A 14,117-nucleotide genomic window follows, 5' to 3' on the forward strand; every position below is an offset into this window, starting at 1 on the left:
ATCCATCATTGTTCTGTAGCTCACTTCGCCACCCCAGTTCAGACCCAGCTATATGCCAAGTCTTCCCTGAAGCGCAAACAAGCATCCTGGGACTGGTTTCGGGGTAACACCCTTCATCAGCCAGGCCAGCTTGAATCCAGTGGCAAAGTGAGCAAGGGAGCCACGTCTGGGCATACCCTCCCAACTTTCGGCAAACAAAGCAAACACAAACTGGGACACACCTGCGTCTTTATAAATGTCCATGGGGACCCCTTCCAGGCCTAGTGCCTTGTGGTAGGGACTAGTAGTAATGGCTTCCACACCCTCTTCAAGCGAGAAAGGAATATTAAGCAGGAATATGGAAGGGGCCTCCTGTGCAACAATGTTTCTGAAGGGCTCCACCCAGCTAGCGGCACTTATATGGTACCAAGACCCCTGAGTTGCCACTTCTTTTTATTGACATTCACAATTTTCCAGAAGACTCTTGTATCTCGATCTTTAAGGCTTTAACCAGATTATCCCATGTTTCATCCCTGATGACAGCCTTCCTTCCCTTGATGGTGATCTTATACGCAGTTCTGGCATGACTATGCTAGCTTGGTTCCTAGGGACACAATTCATAGACCTACGTAACCTGTGATTCACCTAACTCCAGTCTTTATTGAGCCAACCTGGTTGTTGGCTCTACATGACTGTGGCTGGACTTGAAAGGTTGGCTGAACAGATTTCACTGGAAGAATTTTTGTATTAAAAACTTTAACTGGTTGGGCTCAACCAGTCTTTAAAACATCTGTTGTTGTGCTCTGTCTAAATGTTAAAATTGATTAATATATAGGGGGGTTCCCGCTATATATACGTGATTACTGTTGGGTGGCACAGTATTAAGACATTGAACACACAGACAAAGAGAAGAGATTCGAATTGACTCCCTTGCAAACATAGCTGAGTTGCTGGCCATCTTAAGTATACCACTGCCACCACATTTTCTTGTATGGACTTGAAAGGTATTAAGCTTGGAGAAGGCCTCCTCCGTAAGAGTGGACAGTTGATTGGGAGTCTGCAAGCCATCATTAATGAGGTCAAAATTGACACTAATTGTGGAAGCTAACCTGGTCGTGAAATGGGTACCCATCATTCTCAACCATAACCCTTCGTCAATTCAAAGCAGATCCTTTTTTAGCATGTGATCCAAGGTCTGATGGCAGGACTTGGCTCCAAAAGTTTCAGCCATGTTCAAGAGACCAGAATCTAGCAAATATCTTAATAGCGTAATCGCCCTACTATCGGCTGTTAAAGTGTTTAACACCATATCCCGAATCGGGAAAGGTTCTCCACAGGTGACACTGGTTCCGATTTTTAGCGTTAAAGTCTTTCCCCAGAATAACATGAAAATATTACTTGCAGACAGGGATCTGTTCCTTACGATGGTTACAGATTGGAAAAGGGTATTGAGTTCACCATCCTTATTCTGTTGGTTAACTGAGTTATAAAATGTAATTAGGTAAAAGTTAAAGGTCTTTGGGAGGACAACCTAAGGACTTGAATTCCTAAACTAGTGACAGCAATTGGTATGACCTTAAGCATCGATGAGTTTCGCACCATGGTGAGGGGTAAATTGGATCTAGTTGAAACCATTCTAGCGTCTGCCTTTGGCGCGATCCCCTTTTTATTTTTCAGTCTGTTTATTTCATTCAGGTAGGAATGCAGGGAGACTTGATGGGAGCCAGGGATGTGTACAGATTCGATCAGGCCATGTGTTTGCTTTATATGGGGGCTCAAGGGGTTTTTTCTAAGTGAAAGGTGTCTGTAAAAGAAACCTAACAGAAGTAAATTAAGATTGGTATTAAACAAGTTATGCAAAACTAATTGGTGTGCCAAACATAGATGTTCACAGGTAACCAAGCAATCGCCACTTAGGTCTTTTATTTTAGAACCAACCCAATTCACTAGTCTAACAAAGAGTAGGTTGCAATAGTATATAAGGTTGAAGTATTTATTCTTAGTTAACGAGTGTCTCACTTTATGTTTTAGTTGGGCTGCACGTTCTGCCATAGTAGATAGTAAAAGGGGAACGTTTGAAATGACCACCACATAAGGGCAGCATTCTGGGGGAGATTAAATTAGTGACGCAGGTGTGAATTCTCTTGGCCCCACAGGTCTTGCCTAGTTGCAGGTTTCACCAGGGTTTCCCCTCTTGCCACATGTTGAGCTGTCATCCCCACTTCTTCCTTGGATTGGATTGGATTTTTGACATTGAAGTTGTTCATTGCCTCCTGGGGTAGACTTGAGTGGAGAAGTAGATTCTGTGGTATATTCGGGGCCTCCTTGGGATAGGAACTGTGGGCATGCTGTTGATAGTTGATTACCAGACAGCCTTCGGGGGCTGCTAGGTAACAAGTTAAAACAAGGCGGCTTGTTGATGATTTATTTCAATTGCCATTTCTAAGCCATGTAACTTCACCACCGCCCGGGCTACGCAAGATTCAACAACCTCCTTCAATTTCCCCACCATCATGTCCCAGGTGTGCTTGGCGCATTCAATCACTGAGTGGAGACATTATGCTGGCTCTTCCTATGTGGCTCGGGAGGCAGGGGGTTGCTGCTAGAGCAATTTTTTTGGCAAGCCAGGCTTTTAGTCGTGTTTTCCCTTTTTTCTGAGGGACAACATTCACTGTTTTTTTATTGATTCAGGCAGCAAATTTACTCCTCCAGGGACTCATTTATTGCGGTGGTAATTGATCTATTACAGTTTTCATTAGTGATTAATCGTTCTCTTGACTTGAGTGAGAGTTGTCTTTCAGCCAGGCCAATCTCCTTTGTAATGACCCAGATCTAGAGTGGTACTGTTGGGGTCAATAGAAGTTTTAATCCTTGTTGTTATTTTCCAATTAGAACCGGGCAGTCAGCAGGCCAAATTCCTGGTATGAACAGTGCCAATGCATTGTTACCATCTAATGACACAAATTAATAAATTTGCTTGAGTACATAGCCATGGCAGATGGTACCTTTAATCCTGGGGCACCAAATGGGACAGATGATGCCTCAAAATCAAGAGCCAAAAGTTGTGACCTAGATCAACATGTTCTGGGCTATGATGGGTGAAGATGGACCTGTCTTGGCACACACACATCCTGTGCTGTGGGAAATGGTGTTGCCCATGACACGCTCATGTCCCCGCTTCCTGGAAGCATCAAGGGAGTCTGGACCTTGAAGTTCTGGCAGCCCTCTACCCCACCTGATCAATTGTTGTTGTGTCTTGCTCTGTGGGAAATGGCATCGCGCTATAAAGTGCTCAATTCCCTACCTCCTGGCAGCAACAGGGAAGTCTGGCTGGGCCTTGAAGCCGTGACAGTCCTTTCCCCTTGGTCAAATGTTGGTGCAGAAACGGCATTGCGATATAAAGTGCTTAAGCCCCTGCCTCGTGGCAGCAGCAAGGGAGTATGGGCATTGAAGTCATTGTGGCCCTCTCTCCCTGATCGATTGTTGGCGTGTCACATACTTTAGGAACACGCTGTGCAATAAATCGCTCAAGTATCTGCCTCCTGGCAGCGGCTATGGAGTTTGGGCCTTACAGTCCTAGCGATCCACTCCCCCTGGTTGGTTGATGTTGTGGCATGAAGAGGTATGGACTTAAAATAAAACCCCATTGGAAATAACGGTAAATTACATTATTTCAAATAGTAAAAAATATAAATGAACATTAAAAATATATAAAACTAGAACATATTTATTATTTAATTCTAAACTATTTTAATAACCTATTTTGAATTTAAAACGTAACAAATGTTATTACAAATAATTAAATTAATGGTAATAAATTATCTACATCACTTTTAATAATTAATAATGCACATAACATAATTGATTTCTTCAGGTGGAAATTCGTTTTTTTAGTTAAAACGTCAGATAAATAGCTTAGAGTGACACATTAGGATCTGCAGAGATTGTTGGGAGCCTCATTCGATGTAAGGGTTGTTGAGGGTGCAAACACACATGTCTATGGTAGCAGGGGGGGGGAGGGATTAGTGACACAGTTACCTGGATTTTTACACTGGAATACTCATGAGTGTGTTGGGGGGAGTGGGAAGAGTAGTAGTTATATCCGTATGGTGCTCTATAGTTGAGTCATCGTGTTATTATGTTTCTTTTGTATTACCTTTTGTTCTACAATAAAATCAAACAGAATATTTTTTTTAAACTTCAGGAAAATAATTTTCTTTTTATATATTTGCATTCATTGAAGTTTTCATATGTGAGTAGTGCTGCATCATTTTTTAATTTTGTTCTACATTTAAAATAAATATATGAAATTAATTTATATTAATGTTTGCCGTAAAATATTTTCATGATGTATTTTTGAAGTGAATAAACTTTTTTATTTTTCCCTATACTTTGCCACGTGGAGATCTATGAAATTTCCGTATGGTAAACTATAGGGAAAACTAACAGAAAAATGTGCTTAAAAATTAATTGGAAAATAAATATTACAAATATTTCTATGTTAAATATCATTGTAAATGAAAGTTATATATTTACTTTGAATGTGGAATAAAAAAATATACTATACTAATAAATTAATTTTTAATTAACATTTTAGTAGAACTATATTCAAATAAATTTGACTGTAGAATAAAAAATGATTACTAATACATTCATTTTGAATTTAAACTTTAATAGAATTATATTGAATTACATTTGAATGTAGAACAAAAATGATACACATTTCTGAAGTTATAATTAAAAAATAAATGTTTACCTAAAGAATAAAATATTTTTTAACACGCATTATTAATTAACAGTGATGTATAGAATTAATTTAATTATGTCCCAATAATATGCTTCCTTACAATATTTAAAGTCAAAATAGGTTATTACAGTATTTTATAAATAAATATCTACTATTTTCATATTTATTTTACCATCAATTTGCTTACACTTGTAACTATTTTACATCCTTACTAATATAATAAAGAGAGAGCCCAAACCTTCGAGGCGGGTAATCTCAGGAACCACAGCACCAATCACAACACCCAATACAGCGTTGGAAAGGGCAGTTGCAGCAGAAAGACATAGGCTATGCAGACGCCCACCATATACATTTAAAAGGTAAAAAAACCGTACCAGCAAAGTAGTCCCTTGTGGGCGTGTCTGCGTTGTGCTGTGGGCGTGTGCTGGGGGCGTGACAAACACTGGGGGCGTGTGGTACCTTCCGCCCTTCATGCCATGTCTCATATCGTGTGCTAATCCCAACCTGCTCCCTTTAAATACCCCTGCACCCCATAATCATAACCCACCCTTACTCCTTAAAATACCCCAACACCCTTAAACACTAACCCATCTTAACCCTATAAATATACCCTGTACCCCAAAACCCAAACCTATCCCTAAACCCTAAAAATACCCCTGTACCCAAAAACCCAAACCTAACATCATAACCCTATAAATACCCCTGTACCTCAAAACCCAAACCTACCCCATAACCCTAAAAATACCCCTGTACCCCAAAACGCAAACCTAGCCCTGAACCCTAAAAATACCCCTGTACCCAAAAACCCAAACCTAGCCCATAACCCTATAAATACCTCTGTACCTCACAACCCAAACCTACCCCTGAACCCTAAAAGTACCTATGTACCCCAAAACGCAAACCTAGCCCTGAACCCTAAAAATACCACTGTACCTCAAAACCCAAACCTACCCCTGAACCCTAAAATACCCCTCTACCCCAAACCTACCCCTGAACCCTAAAATACCCCTGTACCCCAAAACATAAACCTAGCCCTGAACCCTAAAAATACCCCTGTACCCCAAAACCCAAATCTAGCCCTGAACCCTAAAAATACCCCTATACCCCAAAACCCAAACCTAGCCCTGAACCCTAAAAATACCCCTGTACCCCAAAAACCATACCTATCCCTAAACCCTAAAACTACCCCTGTACCCCATAACCCAAAAATATATCTGAACCCTTAAAATACCCAAACAACCCAAAACATATACCTCAGTACCCCAAAACATATACCCCTTACCCATACTTACCTTATCCAAACATTAAAAAAAAACATGCTTTTACCATTCATGCATTTACGAATTTCGTTGTGTAAATGTATGCGTGGTAAAACCATATAAAATGTAATGCCATTGGTTATAATGGCATTGCGGAGTCATGGTACTTTCGTAATGAAAGTATGCGGAGTGATGGTATGCGGAAAGAAAGTTGCGGAATAATGGGTGTTTACCCTCCCCCGGTAAGTACATTGGTGGCACGGCGGCCCACATCTCCAGCAACATACTCATATTTTTTCACTACCCATTTGAAAAATGCACAGGTCTCTCTCATTGATGGCCAGCACCAACATACACTTTTAGACACACCTCCCGCCACAAGTTCTAGAATTGCGAACTTTAGAGCTGGGGAGCTACGTTCGAATCTCGGCATCAGCTCAACATCCTGTGATTCCAGGCAAATCGCTTTGTCTCCCCATGCCTACCACAAATGAATGTGTTCTTCTGTAATGTAAATTGTGCTCATGCCATGTTGTCGAGTTCGCGCTATATAATATTGCAAGGAAAATTAAAGTAGGGAAACTCGAGTTCACACACTACTGAACGCGCACTCTTAAGTGCATCAGCAGTGTACTGTGAATCGGAGCATTTCACAGGCCTGTCACAGATAAGAAAAGCTATCTAAACGAAATCCTACAAAACAATATACTACTGGCCGGCAGCAATTCATACCCAGACAAAGTCGAGACGGGCTGCTAGTATTTTAATGTAATCATATTTCCTACGGTTTTTATTTTAAGTCCGTACCTCCATTATTTTCTATATGTGGTATTAGTTTAAGTCCTTCTATTATTGTCTATGTTGGGGTGTTGCAGTACCAGTGAATGGCCATGTATAGTTCTGAGCGTACTTTAAAATGTATTTTTTATTTAGTGGAAACCTACACTCTGAGCTTGTGAATACCGAAAAGTAGTAAATGTACTCAAAAGTGTATTATAACTTTGTGGCTCCTATGGTTTTCTGTCATTGGAGACTTGTTTCACCACTTGCACAAAAAAATGTATATCATGGCATCTGGTTTACACCCAAGACCTGCCTGCTCCCTAATGTAACAAGCAGTGGTAAATCCTATAGGTCTCACCTATGGTATTGATGGGAGAGAGGGCGGGGCTGGAGGCAGCACATTGAGAGAGAGTGTGGGGGAGCATCACAGACAATGGGGGGTTTGAAAAATGCGGTACGATGCAACTCGCACATCAACATCACAGTAAAAAAAATCTATTATGGCGGGTGGAGGAGCAACACTGACAACGTAGAGAGGGTGGGTTTCAGGGGCAGCACACTAAACTGAGGGCGGAAGAGGGGCAGCATTGACAATGTCTGTGATGGGCAAAGCAGTAGCAAGGGGCAACACGGACAGCGGAGGAAATGCCTGTGCCAGGGGTATCACCGATAACAGAGGTGGGGCAGGTGGGTAAACGAAATGACGGACAGTGGAGGGTCGGCGGGTGGGAGGAAAACAGGGGGTAGAAGTACACGTGAGAGGTAACTGAAAAAGATGGACTCTGGTAGCATTCTTAAAAAGAATAAAAGTAGTGTCTAGAAAAATGAGCAGTGAAATGACATAAATGTGTCTATGCCCCAGGGAATCCAAAAACTATCTAAGGGGAAGGAAGCCTGTGGAAGCTGACTGATAAGCAAGTAAATGAATGTGACAATAAAGCTAACCAACGGGTGCTGCCTCCAAGCCTGTTGTTAGAGAACAATGGGGTATATTATCAAGGGGTTTATCTCCGCTTTTTTGGCTTTAAAAGCCAAGAAAGCGGAGATAAAATTATCTCCCTATTACCAAGCTGTCGCTAACACCAGTTAGTGACAGCTAATAGGAGATAGCGACCATCTTGGGCCCCGCTTTGCATGTCAGTGATATTTATCACTAATGACATGCAAAGTGGGCGTGCCAAGATGTTAGCGACTGGAAACAGTCGCTAACATCGCTATCTCCTATTACCAACTTTTGGAGATATTCGCGCTAAGCGCGAATATCTCCAAAAGCTAACACCTGCCCTGAGCAGTTCTTCACCATGTTATCCAATGGGAGGTGGATAACATGGCTAAGAGCATTTGCTCGATAATGCATGAATATCGCTGACTTTTCAGCGATATTCATGCATTGCGGCCGTTTTTTATCGCATTTGCGATAAACCTTGCTAATAGCAAGGTTTATCTGCGATAAAAATCGCCGATGTGCGGCGATAATTTTTGTCTCTAAACAAGTTAGAGACAAAAATTATCGCTAGTTGTTGGTAATATACCCCAATGTCTTTCAGAAGGCCGCGCTGTCTTAGGCCTTAAAGGTGCAAACCACAACTATCATGAAGATTCAATTGCCAACAAAGAAACCATAATTCCATTATTTAATAGGAGAGAATGTGATTTTCTAGGCTCCTTCCAGAATTAGCCCGAGAAGTAGCTAATGCTGAGCCCCCGCAGGATCCTGGGTACACTTCAAGTCAAAGGCAGCAGATCTGCAGAGGCTGCCGGACCACAATCATGTGGCTAAGCCTTCTGCATCTTCCTGAGTAGTGAAGAAGGTTAAGTAATCTCAGAAGTCAATAGAGAGGAAAGGGTATTAAGTAAACCGAGGAAGGGAGCCCCAAATAACAAACGTAGAGGATACCAAACTGAGCAAGAGCCATACAACACAAGAAAATTGCCTGGCACCATGGCTCTGGTAATGTACCTATTAATGAAGGCGTTAAAATATAGTATATGCCTCTGTGCCGACTTGGAAGTGTATGCCCCTGTCGTCACTAGTCAGTCTTAAATATTTTGTAACCTGTAGTGGAAACTCATCGCCCAAAATAACCAGACCCGGACACATGTTTATTAAATAGCAGAAAAGGCCACCTTTATTTTAGATCAGGTAACTCCAAATTCAGGCAATTGAGTTTATAATAGCAACAATTTAGTAAAACGTGCCAAAACCTTTAATAATTTCCTGCGTATAAAATATTAGCATTTTCAGACCAAAACCCTCAGATATTATGTTATCACATTCTTTCCAAACCCTGTGTTTCCATTTCTCTTCATTTGTTACCTTTACTCCTTTTCACCTTTTTTTCCCCCCAAAATCCGAGGTGGGCAAGCCCGCTCCAGACTTACCCACCCCAATACCAGCGCTTCCACTTTTCTTACGCCTCGGAGCTACCTATCTAAAAGTGGCAATCTATATGCAACACCCAAAATATATATATATATATATATATATATATATATATATATATATATATATATATATATATATATATATATATATATATATATATATATATATATATATAGATATATGTATATATGTATATATATATATATATATATATATATATATATATATTCACTGAAAAAACCATAGGTTATAGACCATATATAGTTAGGAATTAGCATTTACAAAACCTTGAAAATTCACTGAAAAAAACATAGGTTATTGACCATATATCGTTAGGAATTAGCATTTAAAAAACCTTATTTTACTCACACAAAACCATTGAAATTCCATATATAGTTAGTTGCACTAACTATATATCGCGCACCCGCAATCCACTGCTGATGATGTCACATATTACATCATTCATGACATGGTCAGTGACATCACTGATGACATCACTGATGACATCTCAAATGACATCACTGATGACATCACTGATGACATCAACCAGTGACTGTGTGTTTCTGTAAAGTTTAAATATGTTTTACATATTGAAGAATGAGTAGATGTATAAGTGTCTGGATGAAGCATTTAGTAGGTGGGTGACTGACTGTATGAGTGAGTGATTAAATGTGTCTCACTGAGTGCATGGGTTAGTGACTAAACTGTCTTAATTTGTGCATCATTATGTCTGTTGTTCTGTAAACTGCTGCATGTGTTGATCAGTAGCTATATGATTAACTATATGGGTTATTGATTGGTTGCCCAAGCATTTGTATGGGAGACTGAGTGTGTGTATGGCTGGCTGGGAGGTGTGTGACTCTGTGCAGATCAATGTGTACTTGTATCAATGATTGTATAAGAGAGTAAGTATGTGTTAGTATATGTTTGAAAATGTAAGGTGCTCTATGTTTAACTGTATAGACAAGAAAATGGAAGGGTGATTGATTCTTTACAGGACTGACTAGGTGTGTGAGTAACTCCATGGATGAGTGGCAGAGTGTGAGTATCTGTATAGGTGTATGAGTGCATATGATAGTGTTGTAAAGATGAGTGATTGTATGTATGAATGATTGTATGGGTGAATAAGTGAATGTGTGTGTAGACGTAGGAATCAGTGAGTGCGTATGTAGTAACTAGTATTGGTGTGTGAATGGTTTCAAAAATTATACTCTGTATTTAACACTGGGTGTAACAAAGGTTATATTAAAATGTGAGGAGATGCATTGTATTGTCACATGAATGATATCATCAGTGATGTGGTCATTGATGTCAAATGAGATGTCATCAGTGATGTCATCAGTGATGTCATTTGAGATGTCATCAGTGATGTCATCAGTGATGTCACTGACCATGTCATGAATAATGTAATATGTGACATCATCAGCAGTGGATTGCGGGTGCGCGATATATAGTTAGTGCAACTAACTATATATGGAATTTCAATGGTTTTGTGTGAGTAAAATAAGGTTTTTTAAATGCTAATTCCTAACGATATATGGTCTATAACCTATGGTTTTTTCAGTGAATTTTCAAGGTTTTGTAAATGCTAATTCCTAACTATATATGGTCTATAACCTATGGTTTTTTCAGTGAATTTTCAAGGTTTTGTAAATGCTAATTCCTAACTATATATGGTCTATAACCTATGGTTTTTTCAGTGAATTTCAATGGTTTTTTAATAGCAAATATCATAAGCTGTCGAATGTCAAGTACGTGGTAAGTAAAAACATTTTCGTGTTTATGCACACTGATCTGCTTTGAATGCTGCCCCCCACCCCTCATTTCTATTAGGAGTACTCTCTCTTTGCAGATAGTGAAGGGTAGTTAACGCAGGCCTTTGCCCCCGTTGTAATCCGTCGTGCCTGCTTCTCTCTCCATTTGATTGATTGTTCTCTTTGGTTCATTCTCTATTTACAAACAAGCACAGAGTCGCAATACTCTGTTTAGTCCTTGCAGATAGCGAAAAATCGTGTAAAAAAACAAAAGAAATCGAGCAAAATCAGTAGGCCACTAATGGGATCTCTTTTTGACCTCGCTAAAATAGAAACATTAGGAACAACCTGTTGAAAATAGCAATGTGTATGTACATAAGCGGCGTTCATTTGTGTTCACAGTACCCCTTGTTGATTGTTTGAATCGAGCATTGAATTGTTCGAAGTTGGTTCTCTTAAGGATCTTCTCTGCCTGCAAACGAGGAAGAATAGGAATATTCTCTCTCCCTTTGCAGATAGTGAAGGGTAGGTAACGCAAGCCTTTAACACGTCGTACCTATTTCATTCCTCATTGATTGATTGATTGTCCGAACATTGACTGTTTGGGAATTAGTTCTTTTTGGAGGTATTCCCTGTTTGCAAATAAACGTAGGAAAATCTTTGCAAGTAGTGAAAGGGTACGTAATGCGGACCTTTCTCCCCCGTTGTAATCTGTCATGCCTATCTACTCCCCACTGATTGATGCACCTGTTTCACCCGGACCATTTACTAGAGATAGGTCATCTGGCCCGACAAGAGAGCACCCCTAGTGAAAAGGACATATGCAATAATAACGAAGTGATCACTGTATCCTGTTAACAGAAACTTTAGCATGAAACAACCTGGAAAGAAAAGAATAGGAAAACGAAAATCAGTAGGCCACTGATGAACTTTTTATTAAATAACAAACAAAGAAACGATAACAATACGTAATGATAAAACCTATTATTGTCCTAGAAACAAGAAACGTTAGAAGTAAGCCCGTAATAAGAAACCTGAAAACATCGCCCCTCACTGCCCCAAAACGTGTCTGTCCCACCGCCTGCCACGGCCAAATAACGGCAAACTGGGAAAGATAGAAGTCAGCAGACATCCGCCCCATTCTAGAAACTTCCAAAGGGCAACAGGTTTTCGGCTACGCCCAGCCGGAAGCAACAGATATAAGGCGGGTCCTGCTGCCACGCCTCGGCCAGGAGATCATCACGTAGGGTGTAGCCGGAGGAGAGGCCGAGGCCAGCGGGACCCGGCCAGGGGGATTGACAACACTGGAGAGTTTTAGGGGGGGGGAATGTCCGTGTCCTCGACCCTCCCCTCTCTCTCCCAGTCCGGCTGCGGTGGCCCTTGAGAGTTGCAGGTTGTCCCTCCACACTCTCTCCCGGTCCGGCCACCAACGGCCGGGGGCTGGGGCCGACGGGATCCGGCTGCAGCCGATGAGCCAAGGAACCCGTTCATGGGGCCAGAGCAAAGGGCGTCCGGCCGCCATCCACCGGAGGTCCGGCCCAAAGACGGACGGGACATTTCTTCTTTCTTGAATAATTGCTGCAACAACCCTGGGGGGGGGGATGACTTGCACATGCCTCCTCCCCCCCCCCTCTCGTCCTCATCGCCTGGTCCGGCCATAACAAATCTCAAGCGAGACGCCGTGGGGTGCACTGGGAGGGAGAGACGGTGCGAACAGGCCTCTCCCGCCTACCCAGGTGGAGGCTTCCCACCTGCACCCTCAGCACTCCAGGCGCCCGGAAAAGGGTTCTTCCACTGTGGCGATGCTGCAACGTCTCGCCCGGCAGGGTGGAGCCCGTCCGCTCATTTGACCCAGCGATCGCCAGTAGCTACCGAACTCTCAAAATGGCGGTCGACCTGGCAAGAGCAGGCCCAGCATAAAGACATGGCCCGGTCACTGGTTGACTCCACCACCGTAGTCCTCCACGACCTTGAAGATTCTAGAGGAGCCGCGGGAGTCCCCGACCCCCGCAGACACCCCCGATGGGGAATGACTGCCATGATCGCCCGTGAAGTGACGAAACTGTAGCCGCAGGACGTCGGCGCTCCCATGCTGGCGCCAGCCTCAGTTTGAATGACTAGAATCCTGCAGACCTCAGTTCCGGTGAAAGCACAGTGTGACCCGGTAGGAAAAATTGTTGCACCCCCTCCCCTTTTTGACTGATGGTTCAAACCACCGATCCTTTCCTTTGCCCTTTTAATGGAACTTTGGACTGCCTCCCCCCCCCCCGCGGCGCCCCACGCCGTTATTTGCTGGGCGGCAACTTACTAGACATCACCTTCGTGCCATCTAGATTTCAGCGCGTTCTGCTGCCTTGGAACTATTCGCACAACAGACTGCTACTGACGACCCACCCCCAGGCAACATCTTCTGAATTTTCATAATTTGAAAGAACTAGTAACATGTCCTCATCAGGAATTTCCTCTTCAATCATCTCATCAGGAATCTCCTCATGAAAAGTCTGCAATGATGATTCTTGTAACTCTATGGTCTCCAAACATTCGATAAATTCGCCATCAAGAGATTGATCAAAAAAATCATTCAAGTCATCTCCTCCTTGTGAGAATATTTCATTATTGGTGCTGTCAATTTCATTAAATGTAGTGGATAATTCAAAAGAAATTGCCACGGTCTCTTCATTGTTTAAATGTTTTTACTGTTTTTGTTTTGTTGTATATATTTATAAGTTATTAAAGTTTTATATTCCTACTACTTTGTTGGAGTGCTATATATTTTTAATGTGACACATAATTGTAAAAACTTTGATGTACAAAGAGTCATCCCTGGAATCTTCCGCTTCAGGCTCGGTCCCCTCCCCAATCACAATACAGGATGGTTTTCAGATAGTATGAACACGTGTGGTGTGACGGATCTCATTGGGTGTGGGCCTTGATCTACTATAACTCCTTTGAAGAGGGGTGATTCTTTACAGCTGGGGCCATAAACTACATCTGCAGGGCTAGCTGATAGCCTAGGACCGGCCTGGACAATCGGACACAGAAGAAGAGGAGTGTCAGAGGGTGCGGTAGTGAATAGGGCGAAAGGGAGGTGTCGGGCGGGCACAGAGTGTGATTCTCAGGGAAGAGCAGCGCAGATGGGGGAAGGTTTATTGCCCATGCATAAGACAGAGAGCGGGGGTGAGCAGTGCCTGGGGAAGATGCTTGCGAGG

This window comes from Lissotriton helveticus, chromosome 5_1 (genome assembly GCF_964261635.1).
Source record: "Lissotriton helveticus chromosome 5_1, aLisHel1.1, whole genome shotgun sequence".
In the NCBI taxonomy this organism is placed as follows: Eukaryota; Metazoa; Chordata; class Amphibia; order Caudata; family Salamandridae; genus Lissotriton; species Lissotriton helveticus.